This window comes from Gambusia affinis, linkage group LG06 (genome assembly GCF_019740435.1).
Source record: "Gambusia affinis linkage group LG06, SWU_Gaff_1.0, whole genome shotgun sequence".
In the NCBI taxonomy this organism is placed as follows: domain Eukaryota; kingdom Metazoa; phylum Chordata; class Actinopteri; order Cyprinodontiformes; family Poeciliidae; genus Gambusia; species Gambusia affinis.
The window spans coordinates 14,332,804-14,357,647 of NC_057873.1; the positions used below are offsets into that span (position 1 = coordinate 14,332,804).

At 36.4% G+C, this 24,844-nt stretch overlaps 1 protein-coding gene across 9 annotated transcripts in view; it reads left to right on the forward strand.

The window, feature by feature from the left end:
• gramd1bb (GRAM domain containing 1Bb) overlaps positions 1 to 24,844 on the forward strand; it is a 109,803-nt gene that overhangs the window by 2,244 nt on the left and 82,715 nt on the right. Inside the window, exon 1 of one of the 9 annotated variants that reach the window (XM_044118482.1) lies at positions 14,093 to 14,361. The exons of the other annotated variants lie outside the window; for them this stretch is intronic. The gene's annotated coding sequence lies outside the window, so the exon portion shown is untranslated. Of the gene's footprint in view, positions 1 to 14,092; positions 14,362 to 24,844 lie in introns of those variants that run through there. 9 annotated transcript variants of the gene reach the window in all.

A 24,844-nucleotide genomic window follows, 5' to 3' on the forward strand; every position in this document is an offset into this window, starting at 1 on the left:
TCCAGGTTGCAACAGCACTGGTACAATAGATTTATGAGAGGATTTGCTGATTTAGAGCACTGAGGCTTAATGTATGAATGACAGATGATCAGTCAGACGAGCCAGCAAAAGGAGGAAAATCTGTTTAATGGATTTTGAACATTTATAGGGTATTGGGTTTTTTTTGGGGGGGGGGGGGGTTACACATTTTCATTCTCTCTTCATAATTCAAATAATTGTTAATTATAATTCTGAATTATTTTTGAACTCTTATAGAAACAAACAGTCTAATGTTTGTTTCATCTGTGTCATGTGGTTTAATATCAGATTTAACAAATGTTTTGACCTAGTAAGTTTGACATTAACAGTGTAGATGTTTTTGTCTTTTTGAACCGATTTTACATCTCATCTCATGTAAGACATACCAACTGTAAAATGTTAAAATAAATATAAAAGATTTTATGAAGGTGAAAAGTTTCAACAGTGTTCTGAAAATTGATGCACTAAAAATAGTCATTATCACCATAGAGTTAAGATAGTTGAGTGAATAAATAAAACCTGTTCAAGATTTCCTTGCAGGTTAATTCTCAGAGAATTGTAGGGAGAGGCATTTTCCTGAGTGGAAGTTGAAATACTGAACTATCATGTCTCATTTGATTCAGTCATTTTAATAGAGTCGAATTAACATCAGTGTAAGAAGTCAAATTATATATTCATGTGAGTAATTCCTGGTCCAGTTTTTAAAATGGACATCATTGACTGTACCAACAGTCAGCAAATATATTAAAAAAAATTGAAATGCCAAAGTATTACAATTAATAACAATGTAATGATTGCTAAAAGCATTAAGCTATTACCTCCAGATTATTATTAGTAATAAAATGAATCACCAACTACATTTCCTGGTCAGAGACTTATGTAAATAACTGCTGTTAGTAAATAGGAGGATGTTGAATCATACTGCAACCTTCAACATCTTCCAATTCAGTTTTAGCCATGTCCTGTTATAGGAAGTAAAGTCTAGTGAAGCATTATGAATCTTAGCCAGGGCATTAATAAGTTTAACAAAAACAATATTTTAGCTTATCAAATATTTAGTTAAAACTGCAAACAGGATGACAGATCCTATTCAATCACATTACCTCGAAGACTGCACAGAACATGCCAAACAGCTAAATCTTTTTAGGACGACACATGTTAGAGACAAAGCTCTTTAGAAACAAACTTTTATAACAGGATAGCGATTCATAAAATTAATAATTTTGCATGTTTTCCATAGTATTTCCCAGAGCATTTTACACACCACCAAAGTTAGAGGGAAAAGTTATTAAATGAAAAATATGTGGCTTCCCTTCTGCATAGATGTTACAGATAGAAGGTCCAAAGTGTGGCCCTTTGTCAATGTCATTTTGATGTATTGTTCATTTTTGTTTATTGACCCTAAATATTGATGTTAGATTCCCTCCCACTGCATTACCTGGATCACTTTTCTCCTCTGTGGCGTCTGTGTTCAAACTAAAACCAGTAGCCATTAACCGACTCTGTCTTCAAGTGACATTTGAAGTCATTGCAACTCTCTATATTAATTCCAGTCAAATTAAGTGTTATGGAATAAAATTATTGTATGGTATGTTGCACCAGTGTAGTCAGAAGCAGATGTTCCAATATTAATGCTTTTTCATTGGGATTAAAGAATATGCACCCACAATGTATGCCCACAAACATATAAGAAGGGACAGCTAAAAGTTGATGTTTTTTTGTATGTTTGAGCTTGTGGGCAAATAGTCTTAAAGTGAAACTCAACCCTTAATCAACCATAGATCTAGAATTTTTACCTTTGTTTATTGAGAATTTGAATATTATAAAATTTGAATTAATGGTTTCAGTATTAAAATATTGTTCAATTGTTTAATGCTTATTTTAACATTTAAATTGAAGATTTAAAGCAATTGGTAAGCTTAGTAAAAGTGCAACATATAATCTTCATAGTTTGATTGTTGTCTTACCATAGTTACAATATGTTACTATGAGTTTAATCTTTGTGTTTGTGCTTGGTCTGTTCACAAAGACGTCTCAGCAAATATTAATTAGTTACTAGTGACTGCTTTCACGCACAGCCTATTAAACTTGGCAGCTTCTTTCAGAATCCACCAAATCTATATTGAAACCATGGTGGTTGGACTAATTATGTGTGAAGGAGATAGATCCTGCTCACATATGAAAGCACTGTTTCTTTTGTTGATAGAAGAATACTCATATTGCTAAAACAAAACTGAGTTTTCCTGGTTACCTACAACAACTCACTAGAACGCACGCTCCAAGTATAAATAACAAAGTGAATCACTGAAAACTGGATCAATTACCATCAGTCCCACTGACATCATAAGGTGACAGAAATGTCTGATTCAACTGTGCTACGGTGTTTGCACACACCTTCTTAAACTTTCTCTGGAAAGAATTCAAACAGAGGCATAAGTTGACCACTCCTGTCCTACTCAGTGTGTCCCTTGTCCCCAAGCTTTTGACCCCCCTGGTTGAAGTTGGTCATGTTCTTAACAGGAAGAGGGGCCCCAAATTTGCATTCTGCTTAAGTGAAGTGGTTAGTTGACTGATTAGTTTTTTCTTAGTGTTTTAGGAGTGTAGCATACAGTTTAAATGCAGTTTTGTCCATATCAGTTAAGTTATTCCTGGACTCTGATTTGTGTTAAAAAGATTTTCAAAACCAAGTTCTTGATCCTTTCTTAATAAACCTCATGCACTCAGGGGGTTTGCATTTTTGGCATGTTTCACTGGTATTAGAAGGTATTACTGTAAGCCAGATTTTCTTTTTGTCAAGAAGAATGCAGACTTTAACAAAGTTCATTATTTGCACACTTAATGACATATTAATTTCACTCATAAAACCAATACCTACAGTAGTTTGTGTATATATCTTAGAACAGGGTAAAGAACAGTAATATGTACTGTTGACAGCATATTTGCTTTATCCCCACATGGCACAGTAGGTTCAGCAGGTTTTTATTTTAATTTTGGTGCATTTCCTGCATCTCTTTTTAAATTAGGGACTTTCTTTGGTTTGTTGATCACAGATCTCTGTCTTGTCTCTATTCAGTGTTGTCTTTAACATACTAGAGCAGAAGTTATGACACATAATGACTCTTTAGGTAATGCAATGAAATCACTTTACTACATTACCTGAGGGAAATTAAAGAACTGCCTACAAGCAAAAGTCACTTCCTGCGTGTCACTCTAGAGAAAGAGGGAGTCAAAAACAACAAGCAGGGGGTTTGCGCAACATATGCAATAATTAGAAACTGTCAACATGAAGTCTGCATGGCAGAAGAAATATAGAGATTTTTCATTGCTCTAAGCTACCTTTTTTTCCTACAGTATTGACATATTAACAACAGTAATACATTTGTGTAGCTTTGTAGTGAGGCTTCCACCTCACAGAGCACCTCTCCCTCATGCCTTCCCCACTCAGCTCTTCCAGACTAAATTTTCCCTTTTCCACTTGATTGTTACTTTTTGTATTGCAGTAGGTATCACATATGAGATAGATTGTTTTTTGGGGGGGTTTTTTGTTTGAGTTTTTTTTGTCAAATACTGATTTGAGTCATTGAAGAATAGGCAATATAGAAGCCTTCTTTGATATAACACAAAAGGATTATCAAGTTTGTTTTAGCCACAAGCTTTGCTTCAAGAAGGTGGTTTTACAATGCAGTGAAGAGAGAACTGTTATTAATCAGAATTACAATTCACACGCCTAAAAATATTGTTTAAGAAAATTGTTGGAGTGGATTCTGACAGCCATAATACAACTTGTGTAAAAGCCAATGTGTGATACAATATACTGCAATGTATCAGACATTACAATGTGATACTTTGATGAATCGCACATTATTACACTGTGTGATACACATTGTATCACACAATATAATGTAATGTATCACAATGAATTTGTGACACATTAGAAAGTCATCCCTAATAACTATCTATGCATTACCAGCGAGTACATGTTGGGATTTTTAATATTCAAATAAAAGTAATATTTCTCTTCTTGAATAAATGATAAATGATCCATTGCCATTGGTACTAATGTTATCTACCAGGGAAACATATTTTTAATTTTAATTAGGATCAGTTTCTGGTCTGGTTTGTCACTCTTTGATGTGCAGTCATTAGAACTCTCAAAGCAGACCGAGATGGATCAGAATTTCAACAGAACAGAATATATCCATGTAACGATGAATGACTTATTTTGTAGTGACTTAATACATTGAAACAAGAACTCAGTTGTCATAATTTTGTCATCACAATTTCCTAATATAGTCTGAATACATAATGTAAATCTGTGTTTTTGTGCTATTGTTTGCTCTAAATTATTGCCAGTACTGGTAAAGATGTGCAAAAATCTTAAAGGTTAAATTGTTCTAACCTAGACTGAGTGCATGGAGCCTTACTGTAGTTTTCAAACACTTACTTCCTCACACACAGTTCCAGTTGTTTTTATACTATTATTATTATTATTATTAGTAGTAGTAGTAGTAGTAGTAGTAGTAGTAGTAGTAGTAGTAGTAGTAGTAGTAGTAGTAGTAGTAGTAGTAGTAGTAGTAGTAGTTTATTTGTGATAAGTGCAGATAAAATCAAGCTTAGTGCATTAATAAAGTATCATACCTCACTACAATACTCAGTCACTCATAGTTAATATAAATATTAGGTTAATATTGATTAAATTTACTAGATAGTCCAGTTAACATGAACAAATTAAAATGCTTTATTCACATTAATTTTGTAAAAATAAAAAAAAACAATTAATTTCTAACGCTATATTTGCTTTCTTAACTAAATAAAGGAAGATTATTGAGTTAACTTATCCAAAATTACTCATTATGAGATCTTACTCCCACAATGAAAGGTTCATTTTAACCTTCCCTTCAAATCTTTAGTGCTGTGTGCTCACAAAATTGTGAAGCAAATGCAAATGGAATTTATTTGTAAAATTATCAACACTACAAATACAACACTTTTGTATTTGTGAAACATGTTATTTTTGGGTTTTGATACATTTTGACAACACATGAATGTATCACAGTAAAATAACGGGATGTCTCTGGCTGTAGGGCGAAAACTTTGCTTGGCTGTGCAGTTCAGATGCATTCATAGGGATTTGAGATCAAAGAGTAGCAATCATCATGCTTTCACTTTCTCTCAGAGGGCATTTATTTTGCTGACAGATCTGTACCAGCAAATTAAGTTCATGCAGTGGGTTGTAATTGGAGTTTACAATTTATGAGACTTTCATTATAAGAAACATGAAGAATTTCCTAATTTCTTTCTCCCAAGGACAGCTAAGGACATTGTTCAACTCATTCAGGGACAGAATAGCTTTTCTTTGTAATAATTAAAGACTAACCTCTTAAAAGTGAGCTAGCTCAGACCATCATGTTTGTTAAAGAGCCTGCAGCTAAGCCCTGTGCTCTTCCTTTAAAAATCTTACACCATCATATATTATTCTCTTTGACTATGGCTGGCCAAAAACAATGTTATTACATAACAGGAAGCAGCATAGCTTTGTAGTGTAAAAACAGAATGTTTTAATGTTTTAGCATTATGCTGCCTTAAATGCAGGGGCAGGCATGTGAATATAACATATTTTTACTTTATTTGAAACCCGTGGATCCTAAAGGCCACCCTAGACTTAGCATTCATTACTACACACATTTTAACAAGAGTTTTTGCATTTTCCATGTTTGAACATTTGTGACTGGAACATCTTAGTCATTACTATAGTTTTCAACTATAGAATCAGTGTAATGTTGAATGACTTTAAGTCATTTGTGTTACGTGAGTCTTTTTCAGGTTTGGATTTTTATCAGGATGCAAATACAAACTGCCTCATAGTTTACTCTGAAAAATACACACACTAGTGAATAATTGTGAAAAAGAAGTAAAGGTTTATATGCTTTTTAAACTTTAAGTTATACATAATGTCTTAGAGTACTTCATCTATAGTGCTGCAAAGTGTTGAATGTTATTGACTTCTTAACAAATTATGTTACTGACACCTTTTACATTTGTGGGAAATTCCTTTTTTTTTGCTTTCTAATTACATTAGTGCTGTATTATTCAAAAAGGTTGTTTTTTTTATTGTTGCTTAATTTTGTCTTGTCTCTATATTATTCTCTGTATGTCTAAGCCTTTAGCTATTTATGTCTTGAAAGGTGTTATATATCTTTTTTTATTTACTAAAACTTTCTTAAAGTTTTTAAGAAAGATTCATCATGATGCTCCATAGTGTCAAAAAAGAAAAAAAATATTATTAATTACCAAAATAGTCTTTGTGCTCTGAGCCTTAAAGGAGTTGAATTCTACATTATTTTTATCATCAGCTGGAAATGTCTGTTATTTTTGCACTAATTAGTTAGTTGTTGCTGTTTCCAGATGGCTATTTACATCTGACTGCTTCTTAATGAAATGTCATAGCTCTGTTTTCCTTTACACTGAATCATCAAGAGGTTACTTCAAACAACCTGATAATGAAAATAAAACTACATTGAGGTTAACTCAACACCTGCATTTACAATGTTTGTATTAGAAAATGTAAAGTTATAGCATTGGATGAGGAAGTGAAGTATAAAAATAGCATTAATTAATTGTGCTGCTGGTTCACATTTAATATATAAAATTACTAACTTACTTCCATTCTAGCTAATAACGTTTGCTTGGAAGGCATTGAAAACTGTTTTCTCTGCAGAAAATGTCCAGGAAATATGTTCTTTAACTTATGCCATTTGAACTTACTCTAACAGGAATGTTAATGAGTAAGTCAGAACCTTTAAGAAACTGTTTTTGGCAAGTAATTCCATGATAAATACATATTACTCCCCATGCACAGCACCTCGCAAAGGGATTCATGCAGTTTCAATATCTGTTTACAAACACAAACTTCAATAATTTAAACCCTACCCATCAAAAAGTTTGAAGTACAAGGAAAAGAATACATGGTTTTCTAAATTTCTGGCAAAATTAAGCAGAAATTTGTGTTTATATTTGTTTTGTTTACTCAAATAGTCCCAAATAAAATCAAGTGCAACCAACTGCTCTTAGAAATCCCCTAATTTGAGTCTTCTCGGTATACTCAGATCACTGTATACTTTTACTTATTTAATCTCAGCATAAATTCAGCTGCTATGTGAAGGTCTCAGAGTTTGTAAAATAAACCAATCCACCAGACAGGTGGGGATAGTTATGAATACATTTGGAGCAGGTTAGATTACAGACAACGCAAAATTTGTGATATCTCATAAAACTCTGTTCAATACATTGTCTTAATATGGAAGAGTATGTCTAACAAGACATGGTCATCCCTCTTTTCTAGCTGAGCATGGGGAGCATTAATCAAGGAAGCAATCAAAAGGCAGCTCTTAAGGAGCTGCAGAGAACTAAAGTTCAGATGGTAAAATCTGTGGACAGCTGTCTGATTTGTGGCACTTCACAAATCAAAACTTAAGGCAAGAGGGACAGAAATCCTACTGTTGAAAAAAATGCATAAAATTGTGCAGTTTTCCTTAAGCCTTGTAAGGCACAAAGCTAACATGCTAAAAATGTTACACTAGTCATAGAAGACAGAAGACCAAAATGACACAGTTGTTGGTTTAGAGGTGAAATTAACGAGATGTAATCCTGACACTGCAAATCCACCATACACAGCATTTTCACTATGGAAAATGGTATCATGAGTGCAACATGTTATAGTAGCAGCTACAACGGTTTAGACAAAGTATATTCATGTGTAAGAACAATCCAAACCATAAATTCCATTGTGTTGCAAGATTTAAAAATAAGGTTCAGACCCTGACCATCAAACTTAGATTTACATACATATAAAGTCTGTTCCATGGACTGACCAATTAAAAGACAGCTTCTTTAAATAACTCACTCAGAATAGATATGAGTAAAAAAGTGTGCACTGTCATTGCCAGTGTTGTACATTAAATTCATATAAGTAGTAGCTCCTCAGTGCAGAGACATTTAGTCCCAGAGCCATTTAGTCACAGAAATAAAATAAAAAAGTAATGTGAAAATGATTTTCAGCATAGAGTATGGTATCAAATCCTTAAGAAGCCATTTGTAAAATAACTGTATAACATCTCTACTGACAGGTTGTGGGCTTTGATGCTGTAAGTCACACATGCCCATATTGTACACCGTGGGTTTAAAGTCTGCCAACTCCTTGCTGTTCTAAAGACCAAATGACACATGTCACTGTGTTTTGGTCTTGTGAAGTCAAGTTTCATCCAAGACACTGACTCATTGGCAAACCACTGTGAGAACATATTGGCTTTGTCACTGAACAGAAGCAGTGATAGATTTTTTTTTGCTAGCAAGTGACACACAACTTATTCATTTATAACCATGGCAGGGAATAACGTCAGAATGCCATTTTACTGTAATGTCAAGGATTTATGAGCTACAGTGCACTGTGCTGTGCAAAGGGAGGAAAAATATGGAACAACATAGAAATCAGTCATTCATGCTATACCTTCTCCCTTATACCTTTAGGCATGCTCTTTTTCCCTATGACACCTGAACATAAAGAGATAAAGTAGTTTGTTCCTCCTGTTCTGGGGAAATACAGTTGGATTTGTCTGAGAGCTATTTGCACTTTGCATTTGCAACTGATTCAGTACATGTTGTTTTGCACTGTTACAACCAGCTGATGAAAGGCTGATGAGATGGTGACGTGCTAAGAATATTAATTTTCATTGTCTGTTCATCAGCAAAAACATTATTCAACCACGATATAAAATGGGTGTCAATATATTGAGGATTTTGCATCAGATTATTTTAATGCCCTAATCGTTATTACTTAAACCATATCAGCTGCTCAGCAGAGGTCAGAGTTTTGGAGAGCACATTTGATACTTCGGCTTTACGCTCTTTATGTACCGGTATCTAAGTGCTGCAGTAAATAGGTTTGGTATCCCTATGAATATTTACCCCTCAGAGGAGGATTAACAGTATCTATTATTTGTAGATGAGAAGACAAATAATAGAACCATCCAAAGTTTGTTCTCTTTGAGAAGCAAGAGAAATTGTTTCTTTTTTGTTTGTTTTTTTTTTACTGTCAAGCTTAATTGTTGGGTGAAATATCATTACCATAGGATTTTTTTTTTAACCCACGCTCACAGAACTGCTTGTGAGTTTCACATTTTAATATCATATTAGTCACAATCAGATTTCAGAAACATATTTTCATTCATTTGCATGTCTTGTGTGTGTAAACATGTTTGTGCAGTCACAGTACATGAGTATTTATTAGAGACAAAGAGATGGCAAATTTAAATTCAATCATCTTTATGAATTGTATTGTACTATTTTAGCAAAGTACAAATCTTGTTTTTAATGTGATGTCTCAGTGACGTATTCATGCCTCTTGACCTTTTTTTAAAATATTATCATGTTGAAACTACAAGTTTTGATATTCTTCAGTGGGATCTTGTGTGAAGGACCAACAAAAATTAATGCATGTTTTGAAGTGGATGAAAAATATAGTAACATTTTGTAACATTTTTGTAAAACAGCTCAAGCTCAGATGGGAAAAATCTGTGAATGGTGATTTTTTTTTTTTTTTTTTTTTCTTCAAAGTCTTGCCAAATATTCTCAGTTGTATTCAGGTCAAAAGATATTTCAACATGAATGTGTTGAAATATGAACAGCTACATTCCTTTGTAGCTGTTTGTATGTTTAGGGTCAAAGTGGATAAAGTCCTGGGTGAGATTGTGTCCCATTCTCAAGTCTGTTCAGCTTTCGTCAGTTTTTACCCATTCATCTTCTCATCTACTCTTCTCAGCAGCCCCACATAATGTTTCCACCACAGCATTTTACCATGTGCACAGTGTGGGGTTTTCTACTCCATAATGTCATTCAACAGAAAATATTTCTCACTTTCTTCAACACCTGTACTTTGTCCTTTTCATGATTTATGCTTTAAACTGGATGTTCAAATTCTTTCCTTCCCTGCAATAAAGCTACATTTGTGTACAAATGTAATATGACAAATAATTGTCCTATTTACATCTTGATATTCCCACCTGAACTATGAATTTCTGCATCTCTGTACTGCATGTGTCGGCCCATATATTTTCCAAATCTACATAAGACTTCTTCTAAAAGAGGCAGAAGGACTAGAAACAGAAAATAATGAACAGCTGCAGATTCTGTCCATTTGCCTAGAACTGCCATATGTTCAGCTGAAGATGGATGTGAAGTTGGAGCATGCTGTAATTACCTCACCAAGTCTGGTACAAACCCTGTGGATTCTCCCCTGTTGTGTTCCTCCTTTTCTCCCAACATTTCAATAGTTTAATTTTCCTTCTTTCAGTTTAACACCCTTTTATTCCTTCACTTCCATTCTTACACTTACATTGCATTAAATCATATAGTGGCACAATATACATCATACAGTAGTAAAGCTGTGTGTAGCAGTTAAATCACTTACATGCACTCTAGATGGTCTGATATATTATACTGTTCAAATATACAGCACTACAATTCAAATAGAGTGTAAACCTTCCAGCTGCAGTGTACCTTGTGTGATGGGACCATAACTGCGGAGTATTAACTGCACCAAATCTACCTCAGAGAAATGAGGTAAAACGCCTGAGGCTAGGTCATGTAAACAGGTATATTGGAATTTCATGCTCATAGTATCTCCCTGGAGCAAGGCAAGACCGCCTTTTTTTTTTTTTCGTTTTAACAGATTGATATAATGTTTCTTTCCTCACATGTGGGCATGTGGACATGCTTTTTTTGTTTTTGTTTTGGGGGGGGGTTTTGTCCTGGTATATCATTGCTTCAGATTAGCATTGTGGTGAGTTACGTTTGAAAAAAGGACAAATTAGAAATATACAAAAAGTAACAGAAGAATGACATTTAAAATGGTAGCATTCTGTTTTTCCAGGACCATAGTGGCAAATTATAGCACAATCAAGCAATAATGTTACCTTCAGTTGTTATAAAAATGCTGTAAATCTCAAATGTAACTTAAAAAAAAAATTGACTTTGGAATTTCACTTTGAAATTGGCCTGTCTTTTTGAGAAGCTCCTGCTCTTTTAAACACTCTGCCTTCAGCTAATGAGCCGAATGCAGACAAGCTGATGAGGGAAGAACATTATTTACGACCTAAAAATTGATTTTACTTAAGGATCCTCCTTTATGATACCAAATAGGTTTGGTAAGTGTAGTTTGAAACTTTGCAGTTTTAAGAGCTCTCTTTTCTATACCCCTACAGAACAAGGACACCATTAAAAAAGAAAAAATATAATGCCTCCAATTTTTAATCTTAAAACTCTGAAAAATGTACGCCAGTTGAGGGTGAGAGGACTGTTCAAGTGGGATAATAGACAACAATAAGCTCTTTCAGAGAAGATGGGGCTGGGCTGTTAGGGCTTTGTAATGAGATAGATATTATATTCTACTCCGAAATTCACAAAGTCACAATGTGCACAATTCAATAGAGGATAATAGTGTTTAACATCAATAGAAATCATGGAATCCGTAAGAGTTATGCTCATTTCAAGAATCTGAGAAATCACTGGCTTGTCTATGTTAAAAAGTGTTTTAGAGGCAAATTGCATTTTTTAGTTTTCTGAGAGAAAGCTCCGCTGTAGTCATTCCCTATCAACAAGTGTGTATCTAAAAAATAATTTTATTTACAATTTTTTTTCCTTTTACCTATCTTACGGATTTCCTTGCAATCTAAAAAGACCAACAATTACAATAAAATGGGAGCGGAATCATGTTAGTACTGTAGTCATTCATTTGCATCAACACCAGACATTTTCCTTTTAGGGTGTTAATAAGCAAAAACACTGAGAGACAGGGAGCGGGTCAATGGATAACCAAGACAATCCTTTACATATTATAGGTCACCAATTTGGCACACTTTACAGTGTGTATGAATGGTAGAGTTGTCACTGAGTGTGGCTGATGGATTACATTCAATGACTGCACACTGCAATGGGAGATTCTGCAGAGATTTCCTGTCCCTCCAACCACAGAGATACTGGAACACTGCACTCTCACAGCGTAATTGGATTCTTATCAAACAACAGCTACGTCATTCTAGAGCACAAAAAAGGGCTGTGAACTTTTCTATCAAAAATATGCTCACTCTGACCCTACCATTCTGGTTTGCTTCACTGTACATCTAATTCTAAATCCAAGTAGTGAAAATATTTTTTGTTACAATTTTGTGATTTCTTTTTGTAAAACTCATTCATTCAGTTTGAGAAGCTTTTTCTGTGAGCTTGAGTCACAAATATTGTTTTTAGACTATTAGTATTAAGTTTTACACATGCAATAATCACATTGCTGTTTCTTGTTTTTCTTGCAGGAGTGCAAGTACTCAATGTACATTTGCTGTGTGTTACTGACTGAAATGAAGTCAAACATTTGATTCGTTCGATTTAATTTCACCGTGATCTTGTTCACATTGCCCACACAGATAATAGCTGTGAAATTACAATTGTATGCCTGACAATATATAAATGAAAATATCTTTAAAAATGATTGTAAATTTGTTAGAGTCAATGTTTGACATAAGATAATGGAAGTCGGGAGACTTCATGTACAAAAAAGAAAAGAAAAAAAAACATTCGACTGATTGTGCACAGAATTGCTGTACAGAAATTGCATGTCATTTGTTGCTTGGCTCAAAAAAATATGGTGTTTTGTCTTTAATCAGACTTCCAGTAGATATTCTTCTTGTAAAAAAATACTTTTGATAGAATGCAAAAGGGATTTGATGGAAATGGTAGATGAGTTTGTCTCATCTGTTAAACCGTCTGCCTCTTTTTCTTTGTCAGCTTCAATGAATAGAGACACTTTTCCTTTTCAAAGCAGACACCAAGAAGCAAGCTGTTTCTGTCTTTAGCACAAACAAACTCTCCAGAAAATGTTGCACTCATTGACTGACATGGGAAGATATATAAATGCAGAAATACACAATTGCTCCTTGAAAATGTGCCCATCAGTTTTCTCTATAACCTTTAACATTGTGTTCCTGATTGGACAGAGAGATAATTTATGATACATGTCTTGTTTGAGACAGATCTAGCATTATAAGCGCCACTCTTGTCATCACTTTACTTCTCATCAGCTGGGATGTATGACTTAGCAGGAGTTGATTTCATGACTTCTCCACCTCTGTAAAAACAAGACAAGCTACTCAAAATTAACTGTTTGGGCAGATGTGGTAGCTGTTGAATTCATGGGTAGACAGGAGTGCTAATAAATAAAGCGTTTGCAGCTTTTGGCCAAGTTGAGAAGCTAATCAATGAGAGACAGCTTCCATAAATGCAGCAAGGTTTCTGAACTTTATCAGTATATTGCTCCTTTGGCCGCAGATCCTGTGCCACTCCTTCAGGGAAGTGTGTAAGGCAGACCACAAAATCCGATGTCACTGCCATCACAAGACCGATCTGAACTGCTCTTTAGCAATTAACTGGATATTAATGAGAAGTTGATAATCACAGCCCAAGATAACAGCTACAAGCAATACACACCAGGACCATCTTCTGTACAGTCTATCAATTTTACCAGAACACAACTCTTACTAAAGTTCAGAACACTACTTCTGAATATCAAAGTTTAATATCTCCATCTCTCAATGAATATGATTAGCTACTGCCCACTGAATAACCAGCTTACTACATAAGCTGGCTATTCAATGCTGTTCTGTGCTTTGTCCTCTGGGCGGTGTGAATGACTGAACAACTCTCCATCATGGTCATAACGTGGACATAATAACAATAGTGGATTCAAAATACTTTTTTTAGTAGGTCATATTTATAATTTCCCAATAAAATAAGTTTTGTTTCATTCATTATCTGTGTAATAAACATACAAAGACTGTTTTTACTTGAATTGCGGAAAGTTTCTCATGTTATTTATTGACATCTATCTGTATTATATATTAAGACACCACTGAAGACGAGTTAGGACAAATGGGTAAATAAGTAGTCAATAAATAAATAATGAAGCACAACCGAGGGCACTAAGAGGTTAAAAGCGGGGAGTCGACTGATGGTGTTTGTCCAGACACTGATAGGTCACCGCTCAGTGGTCTGCTCTGTGCGCCTCTCATCCGTGAAGTAACGGCTCCCGCCTCCTCTAAGATGCACTGATTTCACTTTGGTGTTTTTCGCTCGGTCAAACAAAGCTTACAGACCTCACCGGATCTCTTTTCATCTGCCATCATGGATAGAAGCAGTTCATGAACTTATTCCCTGGATCTGCCCATTCTTGATCCGTGTGGACGACTTAGTTTGTAGAAGTTTGTGGCGACGACAGGAAAAAAACACACACCACTGAAGGTAAAATTATCCTGTTTCTGAGCAGATGACGCTATGACTGGTTTTCTGATGTTGGTCGTTGGAAAAAAAAAATACCGCTATTTCGCGCTTGTAAAACAAATCTCAGTTTTGCGCGAACCGACGTGAGTTGCTGTCGATACATAAAAAACACATAAAACTTTGTCTCTGTAATTTACGATACTGAGGATGTTCTACAGCTCCAATAAACTTTTCTAAATATTCCAACTCACACTCTTGCCACGGTTCTGTGAGTTGCGGGCTGTAATTTCCTGCATGGCTGAGAGCGGCTGTGTTGCACTTGTCCAGTCCCTTCTGCTGTCTTCTGCTTCAGGCGCATGGAAGGCAACTGTGTGTCAGCCTTTGTCTTAATATAGTGCAAACATGTCTTTTAATGATTGAGTAGCACCTATGTTGGATCAGCAGCTCTTAGATAAGCGTGATCACCATCATTTATGAGCCATTTCTTCTAATTTGTGATCACATTGTGATCATTTAACAACTTCTTCATGTGAGAACCTTTCTGATTCTTTTGATACTGTGTTTGGTTATCTTCTTTTTTTGTTACATAAGTTGTGTTTCACATGGAGACATTTCTTGCAACTTTGCTTGGGTCTTTCAACAGTCTCTTCTGTTGTTTTTCTGCTGTCTTTCTGCTAATTGTGTCTCTCTTCTCTCTTTGAGCCACTGTTCCATGCACATTTTCAGTAATCTTTTTTTGTAATTCACATGCATCCTTTATGTCTGGACATTTGATTTTTGCGTTTGTTCAAGTGCTAAAGTGAAATTTTGATTGTTATTGAGATTCAGCTTTCTGAAGGAAAATTACTAGAAGCTGCAGGTGGAAGTGGGAACCTTGTATGTTCAGTGCCTCACTAGGTGAGATAGAAACACTGTCTGCAGTGAGTAAAGACATGGCGTATCTTGATTGTTTTTGCAATGCTAGATGGAAATGATGTGTCTATACCAAATTCTACTCAGTCTTGAACTTCTAGAACAGTGGTTCTTAAACTGTTTCATAACAAGTGCCACCTCAGTAAATATCAAGTTTTCTAGGTATCACCACTTTGATAGAGTTGCAGTTGGGCTTAGACTTTTTTAGTTTTGTTCATTTTATCTGTCTTTCAAACCAGTAAAATAATGGGATTATCTATTCTATGCTATGTATTCCAGTTTTATGCTGATGCTGAGAAAACGTTTTCCTCCTTTTCCTTGACCTTAATTAACTGATTTTTTTATGTATCACAATTAAAATGGTTAATGGTTTTATTGATCACTGTAGTACTTTTTGAGACAGAGTATTTCAAACTGCATAACTCTTAATCTAGTTATCAAATGTTAATTACGCCTGACATAATTTGGCAAAATTGTGCACACTCCAATACATTCAGAAATGAACCTTGGTCCTATGTCCCATTATTTGATTTTCTTTAAGAATTTTGCTTTTGTGTAGGAAAATCGTGATAGAAATGTTTTTGTGAATTTATTGTAAAAAAAATATTGTGGGATGTTTTAACCCACTCCTTGTAAGGAGTCTTAAGTCTCTGTTTTTTCTGTGGTAACCTTACTTTCTTGTTGTGGTGTTGCTAATATGCACAGTTTTAAAAGTCATGTGGCTGGATAGATGTATGGTTACATACTTTAGTTTATCAAGTACAGTAAACTTTCTGCTTTGGTAAAGTCTTAAGATAGGACTGTAACTTCTGTACAAATGCATACTGACCAACACACTGTAGACAATGCTGAAAAATTGCTGTGTTATAGTGAGTATGTGGATAAAAATAGATTTGGATACATAAACATGTTGTGGACAGTGAAAATGTTGTGTAACCAACACTGACAGGCAACAATCCTTGGTTGGTTGGATATAGAATGTGGTGCTGCATTTTTTTGAGAGGACGCATCTGCTGTGCAGTGCACATGCAGGACAGCATGTGAGAAAGGAAATCTTCAGGGCGCTTGCAGCTGAATATGCAGTTTATTCCCATGTGGCACAGCGAGCTCAGGTCAGTGTGTGTGAGTTTGAGTGTGTATATTTCAGTTTCCATACATCGAACACTGGACATGTTCAAATTAAAAAGGACTTGTCTCCCTAATGTGATGGCCAAATCCATGGCCACACTCCTTTGTCGGTAACTCTTTTTATGCACAATTTATTTTTTTATACAAACACAACAATACTTCAGTCGCAATAAAACATTTATTAGTTGATTTGGATGCATTTGTTCTATTTGTTAGCACACACATTTAGTTAGCCTATGTATTTATATCAACTTAAAGTTAATATTGTTTGTTTAAGATTAACTCTGTTTGTTTTTCTTGTTGGTACTTACTGCCTTGGAGTTGCCAGACAAAAGATGGGGCTCAGGGCTCAGCTGGCTTAAATGCTGATTGGACTGTACCACTAGTTCCTGCTGACACGGGAAATTTGAAGTTTCTTTGTTTAGATAAGTTTTGTATTTAAGTAAATAGCAGCATTTAAAGTTTCATATTTTTGATTTTCATTTTTGGGCCTTTAGTTTAGCCAAACTTAGCTGTACTGTTTTGTGTTATTTGTAATTGTCTTCTGTTTCGGTGCCCTATTGTTTCTTAATTGGTCTGATCAGCCAGTATATAAACCCCTGTGTGTCATTTCTTTGTTAGGTCAGTTATGTTTGTTTGTGCAGCCAATTTGTTTATATTTTTTTGCCTGGGTTCAGTTTTGTTTCTTTGACCTCTTTTATCAGCTCAGTTTATCTTTTGTCATTTATAATCTTTGGATTAAAATTAAAAAACCCTATTTTTCTAATATGTCTTGTGACTCCTCCTGTTTTTAACTTGGTCCATCACACTAAACTGAAAGCCTTTTGTCAGTTGCAAGTGAACAGCCAGGTGAAATGTTATTGTTGCTTATGGCAGTAATTTTAAAAACTTTTCAACAACTCACTTCCTTAATGTACAAACCATTCTTGGCTAAATAAAACAAAAGAGGTGTTAGTATTTCAGTCATGTTCAATTTTTTATTTTTTTTTTACTGTACTCTAACTTTGAATGTAAAATAGTTTTAAAAATGGCATTCTGCTCAACGAGAACAACATGTTCTAGAGGGATCTGTGAATATGCTGAGTTGCTGGCACCTTGCTCTTTCTGAATGAAGTTGCTTTGAATGCAACTCACAGTTGCATGTCTCCTACTTTTCCGACAGTCCCTCTTCTCCTAAAGTGGTTAGTCGTTGTTAAGCCTGGGAAAAAGTTTCTTAGCCCAGCAGGAAATGAAGCTAGTTGAGGAAATGCAGAATTGGCTTGTGTTTATCATTATTCTGGTGATTTTACATAACATAGGGACAACTGGCAAGAACATGCAATAACTAGAAGATTCCTGAAGAAATTTAACTGGGGCCTGCCAAAGTGTGCCTGTCGGTTTGGACCCAGCATTCTGATGCTAAGAATTAGCATCAATGCTAAAGAAAGCTGCAATGTAATCAATAGCATGTGGAGAATCACAAGAATGTTAAGTAAGCTGGACGAGCAACATTCAGTATGATAAAGTAAGTGTATTAGCTAAAATTAGCCAAAATACTAATGTAAGCATAAATACTTTCAGTAGCATGTGGGGTATCATTAGAATGTTTACTGTCATTTACTTACTCCATTCAGTATACTAAACATGGCTAATAAGTCTGAACAATAGGTAATAGCTTATTTAAGCTAAAAGTCTAATGCTAATTAACTGCCTTGCTGTGCAGTTCCCTAACCTGAGAGAAACAGATAATGCAGAATGATATCTATCCAGAGGGGCATATTGAGGCTTTTATTTTGAAATTTGTAGTAAGCTTCATATTAAATGCCCACACTAATCCAATGTGTAACAGTCATTGAATTAAATCAGTCATATGACGCTCAAAAAAGCAATTACCTGATGTAAAAATTTTCAAGGGCTTTTATTATGAAATTTTCAGTAAGCTTCATTTCAAAGGGCCAAACTCATCACATGTGTAACAGTGACAGGGTTAAATTAGTTATATACAGCCCATAGCAGCAAGTAGTTCTAAACGCCAGCTCAGTTCTCCTCTGTTTTAACATAGTTAGAACTACAGTGATGCGTATTTGTAGTCCTAAGCAGCTCTCCCTGCTCTGGGTTCCGTTGCTATGGTAAATAATCGTCTCTGCCAGCTGTGAGTGAGACATCCAGGGGGAGACAATTCTCTGTTTGAGCCAGCCAGTTTGACTAAAAAAGCATTGCAAACAACTCTTTCCTGTTCGGGAACCGTAATACATATTCGAAAACCGTTTGAAGCGTATGAGAGGGCTATTTGTCGTCTCCGATAGTCCTGCGATTCATATCTCTACCTCACTCACAGTATTAACAGCGATGAAATAAAAAAGGTGTGTGCCAAGGTCTGAAATTTTTCAGAAATACATGGAAGTGAATCAGTGAGATCTGTCAGATACCCTGGCGCATGACTTTGCTCTGAAGCACCTGGAGCGAAAACCATAAGCGCTAGATAATTTTTGAAAACATTTGACCGGAGCAGGCATGCGTATCAATGTCATGACCAAGTTTCATACCAATCATGCAATATTTGTGAGCGTGAGGGTGACTTAAAAAATGATTTGGGGTCAAAATGTCACTCTGACTCTCACTCTAGCAGAGCGGCATTCACACTGTGATTTTTCCAAAAATCAAAAACTTTGGGTCGCTTAGAAAGAAGTTGTGGACAAACCATAATTCATATCGACGTGCTGTCTTACAAAGCAGTGACTGACTTGCTTTGTAAGTCAGTCACTGCTCTCCTTATGCATTGCTATGGGCAGGCCCCAATTAATAATACCTACATTTCTGAGTCTCATACGGCAGCAGCAGGGTTATGGATGGCATGTAAAAAAATAATCCTTTTGCCTTCCAGCGTTGTCCGCAAAATTTCCTTATATAAACAATAACATGCAGGTGGTCTACATTTGTAAATATGATTATGATTAAGTCAGTGCACGTTACTTTTATATATATATAGATATAGATCTATATCTATATAGATCTAGATATATAGATATAGATCTATATCTATATAGAACTATATCTATATATCTAGATATATCTATATCTATATAGATCTATCTATAATCTATATGTGTATGTATATATTAATCTATCTATATCTAAATCTAGATAGATCTAGATATCTATATATAGATTTATATATTTATAGAGAGCGAGAAAGAGATATCTATCTATACAGACATCTATCTGTATGTATATATATATAGATGATATATATATATATATAGATGATATATATCATCTATATAGATGATATATCTATATATCTATCTATACAGACAGATAGATTTAGATATAGATATCTATATCTTGACCAGAAAGATAAATATTTTTCAAATTTTGTCCTAATTTGTATAAGTTTAGACTTCTAAAAGTCTGTTTTTGTTCCAAGTTGTTTACATTTTCTTTTTCCAAATCTCCCTTTAATTAATAAATGAGGTTTTCTTATTTTCTGTTTAGAATTAGAAATAAAACTCTTACGGATGGATGAACATGAGTGCTGATGCTGTTGAATGTGGGGGAAGCCGGAGCACCCGGAGTGAACCCACAGCTACACATGGAGACGTTCCCCACTGTGCAGTCCTGGCTTTTTAATATTGAAATGTCCAATTAACAACAACAGCAGCTCTTTCTAAATTACCACTGATCACCCAAACCACACCTGGCCCCATCGCTCTTTTAAATCTGACATACTGGAGACATGAAGTCTACGCTGGATGGACTTTACATCTGTTTTTGAACTTGCGCAGAGACATTGGAGATAAAACCTTTTTCAAACGCTTCCACAGTGACATCTTTTTCATGGGGATCTCTTCTTCATCAGAGACATTGATCTGCTCCGCTGGATCTTCAGCTGTTTGAGCCTCTGATTCCTGAGCTGTTTGGATTACTTCTTCCTTTAATGTACCGTTTACCTGTGGAGGGGATGTTCTCGGTGTTTCCATCAGACCACTCTCTGATTCTGTGGAAACTACAGGAACTTTACCCGTTACATCTTCTGAACCTTTGCAAGATTCTGTCTCTATTTCCTCAAAAGCTGTCTGGGGGATCTCCGGTATAATTTCTAAATCTGTTTTTAGTGTCTTGGTGTTTTGGACCAAGTTTTGCTCTGTCTCTATCAGGTTTCCAGTTTCCAGTTCAGGTTTCACTGCCATCTTTCTCGTTTTCTTACATCTAGATTTCTTTGATGTCTTTTTCTGATCTTCCTGGTCTCCATTATGTTGGGTTTCAGAAACAGTTTCTCCTTCAGTGATCTGCTGTGGTTTACTGATCACTGCTTCTTTTGTCTGAATCTTGTTTATAATGGAAGCCGTTGGATCCTCAACTGTTTCTAGAGTAGAAACTACATGATGTTCACTGTTTTCTATAGAAACTTTGTCTTACTGGTTGAGTCTTTTCAAATTCAGAGGAAGCTTTTAATGCTGCCTTTCTCTTGATCTTACGTCTGGATGTCTTCGATGGCTTTTTCTGATCTTCCTGGTCTCCATTATGTTGGGGTTCAGAAACAGTTTCTTCAGTGATCTGCTGTGGTTTACTGATCACTGTTTCTTTTGTCTGAATCTCATCCCCAACTATCTCTGGTACTGAAATGTTTTGCTGGTCACTGTTTGCTCCAGAAACCTTTTCATTGCGAAGAGTCTCCAGTACAGAGGCAGCTTTCTTTCCTGATTTTCTCCTGTTCTTACCTGTTGATCTCTTGAATAGCTTCTCCTGATCCTGACGCCCATTCAGCTCCGTTTCAGAGGGCTGTTTTCTTACCAACAAAATCAGCTCAGTTTGGGTGGAAATTGATTGATAAACTGGTTTGACTGGACATCTGGTTTCCAGTGTATCCATCTCCGTTTGTGTTGAAGTCGTTTGATGGACTGGTTTTACCTGGTAACTGGTTTCCAGTGTATCCATCTCCGTTTGTGTTGAACTCGTTTGACGGACTGGTTTTAGCTGATAACTGGTTTCCAGTGTACCCATCTCCGTTTGTGTTGAACTCGTTTGATGGACTGGTTTTACCTGAAAACTGGTTTGCAGTGTATCCATCTCCGTTTGTGTTGAACTCGTTTGATGGACTGGTTTTACCTGAAAACTGGTTTCCAGTGTATCCATCTCCGTTTGTGTTGAAGTCGTTTGATGGACTGGTTTTACCTGGTAACTGGTTTCCAGTGTATCCATCTCCGTTTGTGTTGAACTCGTTTGATGGACTGGTTTTACCTGAAAACTGGTTCCCAGTGTATCCATCTCCGTTTGTGTTGAACTCGTTTGATGGACTGGCTTTACCTGGTAACTGGTTTCCAGTGTATCCATCTCCGTTTGTGTTGAAGTCGTTTGATGGACTGGTTTTACCTGGTAACTGGTTCCCAGTGTATCCATCTCCGTTTGTGTTGAACTCGTTTGATGGACTGGTTTTAGCTGATAACTGGTTTCCAGTGTATCCATCTCCGTTTGTGTTGAACTCGTTTGATGGACTGGTTTTACCTGGTAACTGGTTTCCAGTGTATCCATCTCTGTTTGAGTTGAAGCAGATGAGTACTGGACTGTTTTCGGCTTTGGGGTTTCTTGAAAATCAGTCTGAGTTTCAACAGAAACCATTGAATTCTTTCTTTGTCGTTTCTCTGAGAGTCCTTTCCTGATCAGATCCTTGTGCTGTTTAAGTTTTGCATTCAGTTTCTGATTCACATGGAACATCTCATCAAGCTGCTTGAATAAGTACTTCTGTACCTCCATGTATTCCAGTTCAGTTTTCTTAAATTTAGCAACACACGTACACTGATTTGTTGTCTTTCCAGGAGATGGACTTCTCTGCTCTTTTTGCTCTTTTTGCTCCGGTGTGCCCAGCGGTTTGAAGATGGTGTTCTTGGAAAAGCTTTCCTTTTTCAAGGAAGCTGTCACATTATGATCTTGCGTTGGCATTGAAACACTTTGGGCTTCAATATTCTCGGTAAAAAATTGTATATCTACGCGAGGTTCTGACTTGGGCAGCATTTTCCAAAACATCTTCTTTCCGCTGCTGGGAAAACCTGCTTGAAGACTTTGGTTTTCCGGCAGAGGTCCGTTATTAATGTCACTGTTTTCAGAAAAAAATGATAGATCTACGCAGGCATCAGGCTCAGGAAAAGATTTCCACAGCAGTGGTGTCTTTTTGATGCGCTTAGTCTTGGATTGTTTTTCTCCTTTCTGATCCAGTTTCCTCTGCGGTTTGGAGATGTCGTTCTTTTCAGTGACCGGTTGCGTTACAGAAATCTCAGGTTCCTCTGTGCAGATCTCCTTCTTTAAGGAATCTTTCTGGTCACAATCCTCTTCAGGCAGAGAAGTGTGCAGCTTTTCAACAGTTTCAGTGCCGGACTGAAGGGGCTGCTCCTTTTCTGTTGTCTCCTGCAGTACAGATGTTGGTTCCTGTTTGGCAACCAGTGAAACGTCTTCAGTGCTTTCAGATGAAATCCTAAGCTCAACAGGAGCGTGTTTCTCCAACCAGATGTGGAATGGTATTTTCTTCTTGAAACGTCTCGTAGTTGGTAGCTGTTCCTTTGACTTGGAGAGCTGTTCTTTCTCTGCTACCTCGACTCTCTCCTGCCCTCCAGCGGTGGACTCTTCTCCACTGACCAGGGATTCGTTCTGCTTCTCAGTGTTTTCTGCAGAAACCTCTTGGTCAGCGGGGACGTGTTCCTCCGACCAGGTTTTAGATGGTACCAGGTTCTTCTCCTTGGACTCACTGTCCCCTTTCTGATCGATTGCCTCCAGAGGTTTGGTTATCGATCCATTGTCAGTCAGAGGTGAAGCGTCCTGCTGTTGGATGTTTTCAGCAGAGATCTTCAGCTCTTGCTGCTCCAACCAAACTGCAAACGACACCTTCTTCTTCTTCCGCCTGGGTGTCATTGGTGGCTGCAATTCCTTTTTGACAAAGTTGTCGGATGCAACCTCCTCGATTCTATGTTGGTTGGTCTCCATTGTAAGCTTTGCTTGTTCAGGTTCTAAGCTAAATCAATTCTCAAGAGAAGCGTATTAACAAGGCTGCTAAACGGCTGTGATGAAAGTTGATGATGTGAGGAGCTTATATAATGGCTGGTGATGTCAGAATTCTGCCTTTGGAGTTAAACTGTAATGTCACACTGTGACATCACAGTTTTGTTTAGTACTCAGAGCGGGCTTGTCTGATGGATTTTTTATCAACAGACTACAGAAGAACCAACCAGACTACAGAAAGAACTGCCACTGGTTGCCATAGTTACCAGTGAGGTGCGGTCACTGGAAGCAAGTGATGCAGAGCCTCACCTGTCATAACGGAGAAATATAATGGAAAAAATAATTTAGATAGATATTTTTACCCTGTGGTTTGTACTGTATTTATTTTTTATTTAGCTTAACCAATTTTGATAATTTTTTTCATCAAAATTGCTAAATTTTTGCATTTGCCCATTCAAATGCTCAGAAACGCAGCAGGTGAGGCAGCAGCAGGTGAGGCAGCAGCAGGTGAGACAGCAGCAGGCGAGGCAGCAGCAGGCGAGGCAGCAGCAGGTGAGGCAGCAGCAGGCGAGGCAGCAGCAGGTGAGCCTAACCTGGGAATGATCAACTTCTCACTGGCTGCCATTCTATGACAGCATGCTCCTCCTGCCTGTACGCCGCCAATAGAATGGTTAAAAATTATTTCATATATGAACTGATTTTCCATAATTTAGCTCACGTACATAATGCACAGTGTTTGTTGTCACCAGCTGTGTGTGTGACGTGTTTCGTGGCTGAGGAGCGATCAGAAACCAGAGAACAGATTGGAGGTGAGGCAGGCAGCTTCCCATTGTTACTGTAAACAAGTTATTATTTGGCGGTTAATCAGGACAAAATACGGTGTTTTGTGGGTTTTTCCAGCCATATCCTTTAAAATATTTTAGTTTAAAAACACTTTTTATTACTAAACCTTGCTAAATAGATGTTGGTAGCAATAATATGTGAGACTGAAGCTGTGTGATAGCGGTGTAATATTAGTGTACATGAATCATATCCTATCATTTCAGTGAAAAACTTGTTTCCTCTGTCTGATACTGTTTTATTCTTACAAACGCCCCTGTACTTAAAATATTTTTTAACAGGTAGGATATTCTAGTAAAAGGATTAGGACAAACAGGAAGGATATTCAGATGGAGGAAGTGATCTTCTTGTGGTTTCATCATGTATATAAATTGTTCCAATGATAATCTAATCATAACTCCTAAGCTTCCATTTCAGTCTCGTCACTCAAATAATGTTAAGGTAAAATGAGCAAAAATGCTAATGTTAGCGTGAATGCTCTCACTAGCATGTGGGGTATCATTAGAATGTTCTCTGTAATTTACTTACTCCATTCAGTATAGTAAACATGGCTAATAAGTAAGTAGAATAGGTAATAGCTTATTTAAGCTAAAGGGCTAATGCTAATGAACTGCCTTGCTGTGCAGTTCCCTAACCTGAGGGAGACAGATAATCC